General features: G+C 51.5%; 1 protein-coding gene across 4 annotated transcripts in view; it reads right to left on the minus strand.

Annotated features, from left to right (window-relative positions):
• far1 (fatty acyl CoA reductase 1) overlaps positions 1-11,421 on the minus strand; it is a 108,261-nt gene extending 96,840 nt beyond the window's left edge. For 3 of the 4 annotated variants that reach the window (XM_080190039.1, XM_080190040.1, XM_080190037.1), the window contains exon 1: positions 11,327-11,421. The gene's annotated coding sequence lies outside the window, so the exon portion shown is untranslated. The remainder of the gene's footprint in view (positions 1-11,326) is intronic. The other variant, XM_080190038.1, reaches the window with a different exon arrangement.
• Between the last annotated feature and the right edge of the window lie 2,324 nt (positions 11,422-13,745).

The raw sequence follows: 13,745 nt of genomic DNA on the forward strand, positions 1-13,745 counted from the left end.
AATCCCCTCTCTTATCAAAAACCCATCAACCCGCTTCTTAAAAATATTTAGCGAGGCAGCCTCCACCACTTCAACGGGCAGAGAATTCCAGATATTCACCACCCTTTGAGTGAAGAAGTTCCTCCTCAACTCCGTTCTAAACCGCCACCCCTTTATCTTGAGGCTGTGCCCCCTAGTCCTACTGTCTTTTTTGAGCGGGAAGAGTCTCTCCACCTCTATCCTATCCATCCCATTCATAACCAAGGGGTCTTGAAAGGATCGACATGGACAGGACATTTCCACTTGTGGGAAGATCTTGTACTCGGGGCTTAAAAATAAGGGGTCGCCCATTCAGGACAGATGAGGATTTTTTTTCCTCCTGAGGGCTGTGCGTCTTATTTCTCAAAAGACAGTGGAAACAGAGTCTTTGAATATTTTTAAGGCACAGGTAGAAAGACTTTTCACAAGCACAGGGAGTGAAAGGTTATCAGGGATAGGCAGAAATGTGGGGCTGAGGTTATAATCAGATCAGCCATGATCTGCTAAAGTCTGGTATTACTAAAATACTGGTTCTTTCAAACCCGCTTCTCCGACATAGTTCTATTGTTTAAACGTGTCACCCTGATATGTGCTCTCAAAGGCGCCAGACAGCTGTACATAATGTCAGAATTTGTAAGAATTCTGTTCTCGGCACGGTATTTATTGAATCTGAAGAATCAGCAACAGAAATAGTCAACTCCTGAGATCATGCCGTTAATTTAAACGAACATATGACTGTCTCAGATAAAGATAATGCTTGCAGTTAGACAAACTAGAGACGCAAATATTTTTGTTCATGCTAAGTGTTCACTTTTGAAAGTGAAGTCTTTGAATGACAACATTTAAGTCAAATTGTTAATTTTGTCAAAGCTGTATGTAAACACACATTCGGTCATCGGTGGCTCTGCACAGCATCTACACTGCATCAACTCGTGCAAAATAAGCAGAAGTGCAACAGTGGCTAAAATTTCAGTTCATTGGATATTTCTGAACAGCTGCAAGATAAAGATTAGATTTTGTTTCTCTAAATTCTTGCCAGTGTCCAGACAAAGTTAAGCTAACACCTAGAACAAGCAAACATGCAATTTACAGGTACTAGTCACTTCAAAAGCAGCTGCGTACATTCAAGTTCCTATCCCCTGCTGATAATGCTGCCCCATATATAAACATATAGCATGACTTCATTTGCTGGAAGACAAAAGTGAGCAACCAGGGAATGTAGCCACTATGCATGTCAGCTTGGCTCAACTGGCAGCAATCTCACCAGTCAGGAGGTCACAGGCCCCAAGAAGAACTTCAGTGCATAAATTTGGCTGATAACTTGGGAGGCTATCCTCCAAACAACCTGGTAAGCCGAGACCCTATTTTTCAGGTTGGTGTTCAAGAACCCCGTGACACTGCAAAGAAGAACATTCAAGTTCTTCTGGTAGACCAGTCAATATTTCTTAATCATCCAACATCATTAGAAAAAACAAATTAAATCATTCTGCTGCTGCTGGGTCTAGGTGACTGCTCAGATAGCTTCTGTCACTGCACTCCAAAATCTAATTGATTGTGTGGAGTGCTTTGGCCCTACCTATCACACAAGCAAGCTCTGTATAAACACAAGCTCTTCATTCTCCACCATCAGCATCACGGTCCAGTGCTCCTCCTTGTACCAGTGGTGCATTAGCTCCTACTTTCCATCGTTAAGATAGAAGAAAAGTAAGTATTTTACATCTAACATACAGTAACACAAAGTCACCTGCAACATACAGTATTTTTATACCTACCTATCTTGGATTATTTACATGTGCAAAGTGACAGAGGCCAAGAGTCTCATTTCCTATTTGGTGCAGAGGAGCATAAATTCCTGGTAAAGAGCCACCGGAAATAGAGTTCCTTCATTATTAAAAAGATAAAAGCAACTGATGAAACTTGGTAGGGTGGCACAGTGGTTAGCACTGCTGCTTCACAGTGCCAGGGACCCGGGTTCAATTCCCAGCTTGGGTCACTGTTTGTACGCCTTCTCCCCATGTGTTTCCTTCAGGTGCTCCAGTTTCCTTCCCCAGTCCGAAAGGCGTGCTGGTTAGGTGCACTGGCTCCCTCAGTGTATCCGAACAAGTGCCGGACTGTAGCGGCTAGGGGATTTTCACAGTAACTTCACTGAAGTGTTACTGTAAGCCTACTTGCGGCACTAATAAATAAACTTTAAACTTCAAAAAGTTAACAATCCATCCATGCCAAACGTTTAAAACAAATTGGCAGACAGAATATGAGGATGCTCAAAGTAGCGATGAAGGTCTTAAAAGAGAACTGAATAAATATTTTAAAAGAATTGCAGCATTTATGGAGAAAGAACCTAAAAGTAGGACTAACTGAACTCCCCCAGTCTGTGGGTTGAGTGACACAATCATATAACCCAGAAAGAAGCCAAAAAGCTGCAAGCTACAACACACTGACAAAAGTTGATTGTACACAGAGATCAATAATTATTCAGATTTTGAAATGAGACAATTATTTGTTACTTATTAACTACAATCCTATGAGACCTCATATCCAGTTGTGTGATTTGCATTATAAAGATTGATAAACCTGGTGTATGAATTGAAACGGTACATATTGAACCGGCGGCACAGGTGTCAGTCGATATCAGGCAGCCCATGCTGTAATCATAAAATTAAAGTTCACAGTTCAAGTCATATGAACACCAGGGCAATATCAAATACAATAGAAGATTCTCTCACAGCAAAAGAGGGGGCAAAGATAATCCATTTGGCCATTTTTTAAAAACGGCAATGCTGTTGTTAGGCCTGATCACACTGAGCACAACAGAACAAACAGCCTGAGCTTTGATCCAGAGCAACAGAAAACTGGATTTAAATTCTGAACATATCTGAAATATCTAAAAGACATTTTCACTATTCTGATTGCACACAGTTTTATTGTCAAGTTCTGTGTCTTAAATATACGTATAAAATATCAAATTCAACTCATTCCTGAAAGCTGCTTTACTATTGTGCATGGTAAATGAAATCTTAACAACTACACCAAACATCCATTTCATTAATAGCTGACGATAACAATTTGCTCTGTCTAAACCTCAAGTCTCATTTTTCTCCCTATGTTATAGTGGGAACTTGAATCGATGCTGTAATTGAGATATGGGCGTTGCTGGCAAGGCTATCCCAAGTATCCCTTACAATGCAGTGGCATACTGATGTGGGACTGGAGATTCCTTCCTAAATTACATCAGTTTGGTTTTTAACAAGATTCCAAAAGCTCCAGGGTCAGTTTCCAAATGGTCTTTTTTAAAGTAACAGCAATGTGTACTATCTGCAAGATGCACTGCAACAACTCACCAAAGATCCTTAGACAGCACCTTCCAAACCCATGATTACTTCCATCCATAAGGACAAAGGCAGCAGAGACATGGGAACACCATCTCCTGCAAGTTTCCCTCCAAGCCACTTATCTTGAAAGTGTATTGTCATTCCTTCACAGTTGCTGGGTCACAATCCTAGAATTCCCTCCCTCATAGCATTGTGATCAACCCACAGCACGTGAACTGCAGCAATTCAATAAGGCACCTCACCATCACCTTCTCAAGGGCAACTAGGTATGGGCAAAAAATGCTGGCTTGCCAGCAACTCCCAGGTTCCATGAATGAATTAAAAAAAAATTCAAATTCTCAATCTAGCATGTAATTTGAACTCCCATACGCTGGAATATTAATCCAAGGTGTTTACATTTGTAATCTAGTAACATAACAATTATATGACTACATCAATAAGACGGGGGGGGGACAATGGCCTAGCTGTATTGTCGCTAGACTATTAATTCAGAAACTCAGCTAATATTCTAGGAACCCGGGTTCAAATCCCACCACAGGAGATGGTAGAATTTCAATTAAAAAAATCTGGAATTAAGAGTCTATCGATGACCACGAAACCACTGTCGGAAAAACTCACCTGGTTTACTAATGTCCTTGACGGAACAAAATCTGCTGTCCTTACCTGGTCTGGCCTAAATACAACTCCAGAGTCACCGCAATGTGGTTGACCCTCAACTGCCCTCTGAAATGGCCTGGCAAGCTACTCAGTTTTATCAATCGCTACAGAGTCAATAAAAAGGAAACCGGATTGACCACTTGGCATCGACCTAGGCACCAGAAAAGACAATGGCAAAACACACAACCCTGTCAACCCTGAAAAGGCCTTCTTTCTAACATCTGAGGGCTAGTGCCAAAATTGAGAGAGCTGTCTCACAGCCTAGTGAAGCAACAACCTGACAGCCATTATCCCTTATGTTCTTATACCTTACAGATAATACCCCAGACACTGCCATTACCATCCCTGGATATGTCCTGTTCCATTGGCAGAACAGGCCCTGCACAGTTGGCGGCACAGTGTACGGAAAGGAGGCAGTTGCCCTGGGAGTCCTCGACATCGACTCCAGACCCAATGAAGTCTCATGAAGGCTTTAGGTTAAACATGGGCAAGGAAACATCCTACTGGTTACCACATACCGTCTTCCACTGGCTGATGAATCAGTAACCCTCCACGCTGAACAACAGTTCAAGGAAGCACTTAGGGCTGCAAGGGACTCTGGTGGGGGATTTCAATGTTCACCACCAAGAGTGGCTCAGCAGTAGCACTACTGTTCAAGTTGGTCAGGCCCTACAGGATATAATTGCTGGAGTGGGTCTGCAGCAAATGATGAAGGAATCAAAAGGGAAAAACATACGTAACCTAGTCCTTACCAATGTCTCGGCTGTGGATGCATCTGTCCATGACAGTACTGTTAAGAGTGATCACCGCAATGAAACGTGGAAATGAAGTTTCGTCTTCGTTGTGAGAATAACCTCCATCTTGTTATGTGGTAGTAACACCATGCTAACCGGAACAGACTTCGAACAAATCTAGCAATTCAAGACTGGGCATCCGCGAAGCACTGTGGGCCATCAACAGCAGCGGAACTGTATTCCAGCACAATCTGCAAACTCATGGCCCAGCATATCCCTCACTCGACCATTACTATCAAGCCAGGGGATCAATATTGGTTCAATGGAGAGTGAAGGAGGGCATGCCGGGAGCAACATCAGGCATATCTAAAAATGAGGTATCAACCTGGTGAAGTTACCAAACAGGACTACTTGCATGTCGAACTACAAAAAAGAAAGCTAAGCGATCCCACAACCAACCGATCAGATCCAAGCTCTGCAGTCCTTCCACATCCAGTCATGAATAGTGGTGGACAATTGAACAACTCACTGGAGGAGACAGCTCCATAAATATCTCCATTCTCAATGATGGAGTATCCCAGCACCTAAGTGCAAAAGATAAGGCTGAAGAATTCACAGCAGTCCTCAGCCAGAAGTGCCAAATAGATGATCCATCTCGGTCTCCTCCAGTGGTCCCTGGCATCTTGGAACAGTCTCTAGCCAATTTGATTCACTCAACATGATACCAAGAAACAGTTGCAGGCGCTGGATACCATAAAAGCAATGAGCCCTGACAATATTCCAGCAATTGTACTGAAGGCTTGTGCTCCAGAACTTGCTGTTTCCTTCATCAAGCTCTATTAGCACAGTTACAACACTGACATCCACCCAACAATGTAAAATATCACCCAGGTTATGTCCTGTCCACAAAAAGCAGAACAAATCCAACCCAGCCAATTACTGCCCCATCATTCTACTCAATATCATCACTAAAGTGATGAAGGGGGGTCATCAACAGTACTCTCAGCAACACTTGCTCAGTAATAACCTGCTTAGTTATGCCCAGTTTGGACTTCACCTGGATCACTTAGTTCCTGGCTTCATTACTGCTTTGGTTCAAACCTGTTGCTCCAGTTTCCTCCCACAGTTCAAAGGTGTGTAGGTTAGGTGGACCGGCCATGCTAAATTGGCCCTTAATGTCAGGGAGGGTAAATTTTTGGGGTTATGGGGATAGGGCCTAGATGGGATTGTCGGTGCAGGCTAGATGGACTGACCAGTTTCTTTCTGCACTACAGGGATTCTATGATTCTATGGATAAAAAAAGCTAAATTCCAGAGGTGAGATGAAAGTGATTGCTCTTGACATCAAGGCTGCATTCGACCATGTGTGGCATCAAGGAGCACTAGCAAAACTGGAATCAATGGACATCAGGGAGCAACCTCTCCACTGGTTGAATTCTTACCTGGTACATTAGATGATGATTGTGGAGGGTCAGTCATTTCAGCTCTGGAACATCTCTGCAGGAGTCCCTCAGGGTAGTGTCCTAGGCCTAACCATCTTCAGCTGCTTCTTCAATGACCTTCCCTCTGTCATAAGTTCAGAGGTGGGGATACTCACAGATGACTGCACAATGTTCAGCACTATTCACTACTCCTCACATACTGAAGCAGTCCACGTTCAAACGCAACAAGATCTAGACAATATCTAGGTTTGGGCTGACAAGTGGCAAGTAACATTCGCGTCACACAAATGCCAAGCAATGACCATCACCAATAAGAGACACTCTAACCACTGCCCCTTGACATTCAACAGAGTAAATCCTTGACATTCAATAGAGACATTCCATTAGTAAATCCTCCACTGTCAACATCCCTGGGGTTATAATTGTAGCCACATAAACACAGTGGCTACAGAGGCTAGGAATACTGCGGCAAGTAACTCACATCCTGACTCCCCAAAGCCTGTCCACCATCTACAAGGAACAAGTCAAGAGTGTGATGGAACACTCCCCACTTGCCTGGATGGATGCAGCTCCAACAACCCTCAAGAAGCTCAAAACCATCCAGACGAAGCAGCTCACATAATCAGCACCACATTTACAAACATCCACTCCCTCCACCAATCAGTAGCCGCAGTGTGTACAAGATGCACAAGTCTACAAGATGCACTGCAACAATTCACCAAAGATCCTTAGACAGCACCTTGCAAACCCACGACCACTTCCATCCAGAAGGACAAGGGCAGCAGATACATTTGCAAGTTCCCATCCAAGCCACTCACCGTCCTGATTTGGAAATATATCTCTGTTCCTTCACAGTCACTGGGTCAAAATCCTGGAATTCCCTCCCTAACAGAATTGTGGGTCAACCCACAGAACATGGCTTTTCAAGAAGGCAGAACGCCAATACCTTCTCAAGGACAATTAGGGATGGGCAGTAAAGAACGTCACTGGTTGGCCAGCTTTTATTGCCCATGTCCCATGAACTGAATAAAGAAAACCCATGCATACAGTCAAGTGAAATGCTGAGTTTGCAAATCATTCAAACAATGTTCACAAAATCACCTGCAAGAAACAGTACAGATTTTAATGTGCCAAACCTAAATTGCATCTGGAATGAGCGTTTAACTATGTTAACACTGAGATTACATGTGGGTGTGTTGGAAACAACCTGGATTAACAGCATCCCATAAGTAGGTTTACATGTTGATAATTTTTCCAAAATACATACACGCCAATTAACAACACAGAAACTATTAAAAAGCAACCTATACACAAGGGATCACATCTTGATGGCACATAATTCAACTTCTCTTGTGTGTAAATGACGATTGGATGTGTCTTGAAAATTATTGAACAGAGTTTCAAAGCAATCAAGAAATCAGAGATAATAAAAACAGAAAATGCTGGATAAACTAACTCAATGCAAAGGAGATTTGACAGATGTTCAAAAGCTTGAGGAGGCTGGCCAGAGTAAACAGGGAGAAACTGCTCCCATTGACGGAAGAGCTACAGGGAAAAGCAGAAGGGTGCACAATCTCTCACAGGGACACAGTGGGCTAAGCAACCTGAATTAAAGTACGGTAGCAGATGACCATCTGTGAGAAACTGTAAAATGCTGCACCACTCCAAATTAGATTCTCAGCTAAGGAGGGCGGAGGGGGGAAGGAGGGCAGGAAGGGGGGCGAAGGAGGGGGGGGCGAAGGGGGATATGGGGGGGAAGGGGGGATATGGGGGGGAAGGGGGGATATGGGGGGCGAAGGGGGATATGGGGGGCGAAGGGTGGATATGGGGGGGAAGGGGGGATATGGGGGGAAGGGGGGATATGGGGGGGAAGGGGGGATATGGGGGGGGAAGGGGATATGGGGGGGGAAGGGGGGATATGGGGGGGAAGGGGGGATATGGGGGGATATGGGGGGGAAGGGGGGGATATGGGGGGAGGGGGGAAGGGGGAAGGGGAAGGGGGGGATCGGGGGGAAACGGAAGGGGGGGTGGGGAGGGGAAACGGAAGGGGGGGTGGGGAGGGGAAACGGAAGGGGGGTGGGGAGGGGAAACGGAAGGGGGGGTGGGGAGGGGAAACGGAAGGGGGGGGTGGGGAGGGGAAACGGAAGGGGGGGTGGGAGGGGAAACGGAAGGGGGGGTGGGGAGGGGAAACGGAAGGGGGGGTGGGGAGGGGAAACGGAAGGGGGGTGGGGAGGGGAAACGGAAGGGGGGGTGGGGAGGGGAAACGGAAGGGGGGGTGGGGAGGGGAAACGGAAGGGGGGGTGGGGAGGGGAAACGGAAGGGGGGGTGGGGGGGGGAACGAGGGGGGGGGTGGGGGGGAAACGGAAGGGGGGGGTGGGGGGGAAACGGAAGGGGGGGTGGGGGGGGAAACGGAAGGGGGGGTGGGGGGGGAAACGGAAGGGGGGGTGGGGGGGAAACGGAAGGGGGGTGGGGGGGAAACGGACGGGGGGTGGGGGGGGAAACGGAAGGGGGGTGGGGAGGGGAAACGGAAGGGGGGTGGGGAGGGGAAACGGAAGGGGGGGTGGGAGGGGAAACGGAAGGGGGGGGAGGGGAGGGGAAACGGAAGGGGGGGTGGGGAGGGGAAACGGAAGGGGGGTGGGGAGGGGAAACGGAAGGGGGGGTGGGGAGGGGAAACGGAAGGGGGGGTGGGGAGGGGAAACGGAAGGGGGGGTGGGGAGGGGAAACGGAAGGGGGGGTGGGGAGGGGAAACGGAAGGGGGGGTGGGGGGGGGAAACGGAAGGGGGGGTGGGGGGGGAAACGGAAGGGGGGGTGGGGGGGGGAAACGGAAGGGGGGGTGGGGGGGGAAACGGAAAGGGGGGTGGGGGGGAAACGGAAAGGGGGGTGGGGGGGAAACGGAAGGGGGATGGGGGGGGAAACGGAAGGGGGGGTGGGGGGAGGGAAGGGGGGAATATGGGGGGGATGGGGGGAAGGGGGGATATGGGGGGGAAGGGGGGATATGGGGGAATATGGGGGGATGGGGGATATGGGGGGAAGGGGGGGATATGGGGGGAAAGTGGGGGGATATGGGGGGGGATGGGGGGATATGGGGGGATGGGGGGATATGGGGGGATATGGGGGGATGGGGGGGATATGGGGGGATGGGGGGAAGGGGGGATATGGGGTGGAAGGGGGGATGGGGGGAAGGGGGGATATGGGGGAAGGGGGGGATGGGAAGGGGATCGGGGGGGATGGGAAGGGGGATCGGGGGGGATGGGAAGGGGATCGGGGGGGATGGGAAGGGGGATCGGGGGGGATGGGAAGGGGGATCGGGGGGGGATGGGAAGGGGGATCGGGGGGGGATGGGAAGGGGGATCGGGGGGGGATGGGAAGGGGGATCGGGGGGGGATGGGAAGGGGGATCGGGGGGGATGGGAAGGGGGATCGGGGGGATGGGGAAGGGGGATCGGGGGATCGGCGGGGGAAACGGAAAGGAGGGGTGGGGGGGAAACGGAAGGGGGGGTGGGGGGGAGGGAAGGGGGGGTGGGGGGGGGAGGGAGGGGGGTGGGGGGGGGAGGGAGGGGGGGGAATATGGGGGATATGGGGGGGAAGGGGGGATATGGGGGGGAAGGGGGGAAAGGGGGGATGGGGGATGGGGGGGGATATGGGGGGAAGGGGGGATATGGGGGGAAGGGGGGATGGGGAAGGGGGGGATCGGGGGGGGAAGGGGGGGATCGGGGGGGAAGGGGGGGATCGGGGGGGAAGGGGGGGGATCGGCGGGAAGGGGGGTGGGGGGGAAACGGAAGGGGGGGTGGGGGGGGAAACGGAAGGGGGGTGGGGGGGGAACGGGAAGGGGGGTGGGGGGGACGGGAAGGGGGGTGGGGGGGAAACGGAAGGGGGGGTGGGGGGGAAACGGGAAGGGGGGTGGGGGGGGAAACGGGAAGGGGGGTGGGGGGGAAACGGGAAGGGGGGTGGGGGGGGAAACGGGAAGGGGGGTGGGGGGGGAAACGGGAAGGGGGGTGGGGGGGGAAACGGAAGGGGGGTGGGGGGGAAACGGAAGGGGGGGTGGGGGGAAACGGAAGGGGGGGTGGGGGGGGAAACGGAAGGGGGGGTGGGGGGGAAACGGAAGGGGGGGTGGGGGGGAAACGGAAGGGGGGGTGGGGGGGAAACGGAAGGGGGGGTGGGGGGGAAACGGAAGGGGGGGTGGGGGGGGGAAACGGAAGGGGGGGTGGGGGGGGAAACGGAAGGGGGGTGGGGGGGAAACGGAAGGGGGGGTGGGGGGGGAAACGGAAGGGGGGGTGGGGGGGGAAACGGAAGGGGGGGTGGGGGGGAAACGGAAGGGGGGGTGGGGGGGAAACGGAAGGGGGGGTGGGGGGGAAACGGAAGGGGGGGTGGGGGGGAGGGGAAACGAAGGGGGGGGGGGGGGGGAAACGGAAGGGGGGGTGGGGGGGGAAACGGAAGGGGGGGTGGGGGGGAAACGGAAGGGGGGGTGGGGGGGAAACGGAAGGGGGGGTGGGGGGGGAAACGGAAGGGGGGGTGGGGGGGGAACGGAAGGGGGGGTGGGGGGGAAACGGAAGGGGGGTGGGGGGGAAACGGAAGGGGGGTGGGGGGGTAAGGGAAGGGGGGGTAGGGGGAGGGGGGTAAGGGAAGGGGGGGTAGGGGGGGAAGGGAAGGGGGGGTGGGGGGGAAACGGAAGGGGGGTGGGGGGGAAGGGAAGGGGGGGTGGGGGGGAAGGGGGGGAAGGAAGGGGTGGGGGGAGGGAAGGGGATGGGGGGAGGGAAGGGGGGATGGGGGGAGGGAAGGGGGGGTGGGGGGAGGGAAGGGGGTGGGAGGGTGGGGAAGGGGGGGGTGGGGAGGGGAAGGCGGGGTGGGGAGGAGAAGGGGGGGTTGGGGAAAGGTGGGGTGGGGAAGAGGGCTGTGGGGGAGAGGGGGGGTGGGGAGGTGGGGAGGGGGCTGGGGAGGGGGGGTGGGGGGGGAAGGTGAGGGGGGGAGGGGTGAGAGGGAGGGGTGGGAATGAGGAGAGAGGAGGAAAGTGCCTGGAGGGACGGGGTGGGGACAAGTGGCTGGTTGGAGGGGGGGGTGAGGGGGTGTTGGAGTCCCCGGTTAATGCGGGTGCGGGAGGTGAGGCGAGGCAAGCGGGGCCCCGGTGCTGATCAGCTCCTGCCTTACCTCGCCCGCTCCGCTTGCCGCCCTCGGGCCGATCCCTGTCTCCCAGCCAGCACTGTCGCCGCTCCCCCTCCGAGTCCCGGTCTGCCCGCCGCCGCTCAGCGCCCGCCTCCCCGTCAGCGCCCGCCACCGATTGGCCGCTCTCCGCCAGTCGCGGCACATCTCCGCCCATGTGCGCATTCGGACCAATCAGTTGGCACGTTTCTGCGATCCTGCATATCTATTGGATCAGATATCTATCAATCAACTAGAGGGGCGTGGCATTTGCCCGTACCTCCATTACTATTGGTTCATCTCTATGTCAATCACATCCTGACCGTGACCTCAGCCCAGGTTTCGATTTCTATTGAGGAATACCGATGTCAATCAACCGTTGGGCGGGACCTGTACTACGCAATTGGGCTCTATTGGAGCATTTGAATGTCAATCAACACCAGGTTGCCGGCCTCAGCGGCGTGTTTAGTTTCTATTGGGTAATAATTATGTCAATCAAGCTCTGGGCGTTGACATTAACAGGGTTCCGGTATCTATTGGATTATTCGGAAGTCAATCAGCCTAGAGGCGGGACCTGATGCTTATCTACGGTTTGCGTTGGGCAATTCTGTTGTCAATCAACTGATAGACTGCCCCTTGGACGCCGTATCGGGTTTCTACTGGATTAAAAGGTGTGTCGATCAACCACTGGAAAGGTACAGCAGCAAGAATGCAGTTTCAGAGTTCACTGAGAGAGTCAAAAGATGACTGAAGGGATTTGGGAGGGTTAGTGGGAAGAAACTATTTTCTTGGATGAATGGTGTCCAGAACAAACCTTAAAATAACAGCCAGCCATTTAAGAATCATAGAATCTCTACAGTGCCGAAAGAGGCCATTTGGCCTATCAAGGCTGCACTGACCACAATCCCACCCAGGCCCAACCCTGATATCACTATGTATTTACCTGCTAATCCCGCTAACCTATGCGTCTCAGGACACTAAGGGGCAATTTTAGCATAGCCAATCAACATAACTCACACATCTTTGGACTGTGGAAGGAAACCAGAGTATCGGGAGGAAACCCATGCAGACACGAGGAGACACAGACAGTGACCCAAGCCAGTAATCGAACCCAGGTCCCTGGAGCTGTGAAGCAGCAGTGCTAACCACTGTGCTATCCACAGAATGGTGTCCAGAAGCACTTCTTCACATAAAGGGGAGCCAGGCATCTGGAAGTCTCTCCAGCAAAAGCTGTTGAGTGTTACATAGCTATATGATTCTTAAAGAATTAGGAAGTAATTGTTCTGCACATCTATACCCAGGGTGGTGCCACATTTACAGCAATCAGGTGCAGTGTGTCAATCCACACGTTTAAAGTTTATTTGGAAAGTCTGGGCAGGCCTGTCAAAAGGCCATCTGGATTCAAAACATCAGCTCTTCTCTCTCCTTTCAGATGCTCATGATGTGGGTATGCCGGCGTTGGACTGGCGTAAACACAGTAAAAAGTCTGACAACACCAGGTTTTAGTCCAACCTATTTATTTGATAATATACTCGCAAGCTTTCGAGGGGTTACCCTCTTCGTCAGGTGAATGGACGAAGAGGGTAACCCCTCGAAAGCTTGCGAGTATATTATCAAATAAATAGGTTGGACTAAAACCTGGTGTTGTCAGACTTTTTACCCTACTTTCAGATGCTGCCAGACCTGCGCAGATTTTTCAGCGTTTTCTCTTTTGGTTTTAGATTCCAGCATCTGCAGTATTTTGCTTTTATTTTGAAGTTTTTTATTAGTGTCACAATTGGCTTACATTAACACTGCAATGAAATTATTGTGAAAATCCTCTACTGGCCACACACCAGCATCTGTTCAGATACACTGAGGACAATTTAGCATGGCCAATGCAACTAACCAGCACCTCTTTCGGACTGTGGGAGGAAACCAGAGCACCTGGAGGAAACCCACGCAGGCAGGGGGAGAACGTGCAGACTCCGCACGGACAGTGACCCAAGCCAGGAATCATACCCAGATCCCTGGCGTTGTGAGGCAGCAGTGCTAACCATGATCATAGAGTCCCTACAGCACAGAAGGAGGCCATATGGCCCATCAGGTCTGTACCGACCACAATCCCTCCCAGGCCCTACTCCCGCAACTCTCATTTACCCTGCTAACCCGCCTAATACTTGGAGGCAATTTAGCATGGCCAATCAACTTAACTCGCATAGCTTTGGACTGTGAGGGAAAACTGGAGAGCATAGGGAAAATCCACGCAGATATGGGTAGAACATACAAGCTCCACACAGATAGTGACCCAAGACTGGAATTGAACCTGGGCCCCTGGCACTGCGAGGCAGCAATGCTAACCGCTGCGCCATCGTGCTGCCCCAAATGTTGAGTTATATGTAGCTTTCAAATCTAAAACGTACTTATTTTAAATCCAGGGACCCAGAAT

This window comes from Carcharhinus amblyrhynchos, chromosome 6, assembly GCF_965287045.1.
Source record: "Carcharhinus amblyrhynchos chromosome 6, sCarAmb.v2.hapA, whole genome shotgun sequence".
NCBI classification, from domain to species: domain Eukaryota; kingdom Metazoa; phylum Chordata; class Chondrichthyes; order Carcharhiniformes; family Carcharhinidae; genus Carcharhinus; species Carcharhinus amblyrhynchos.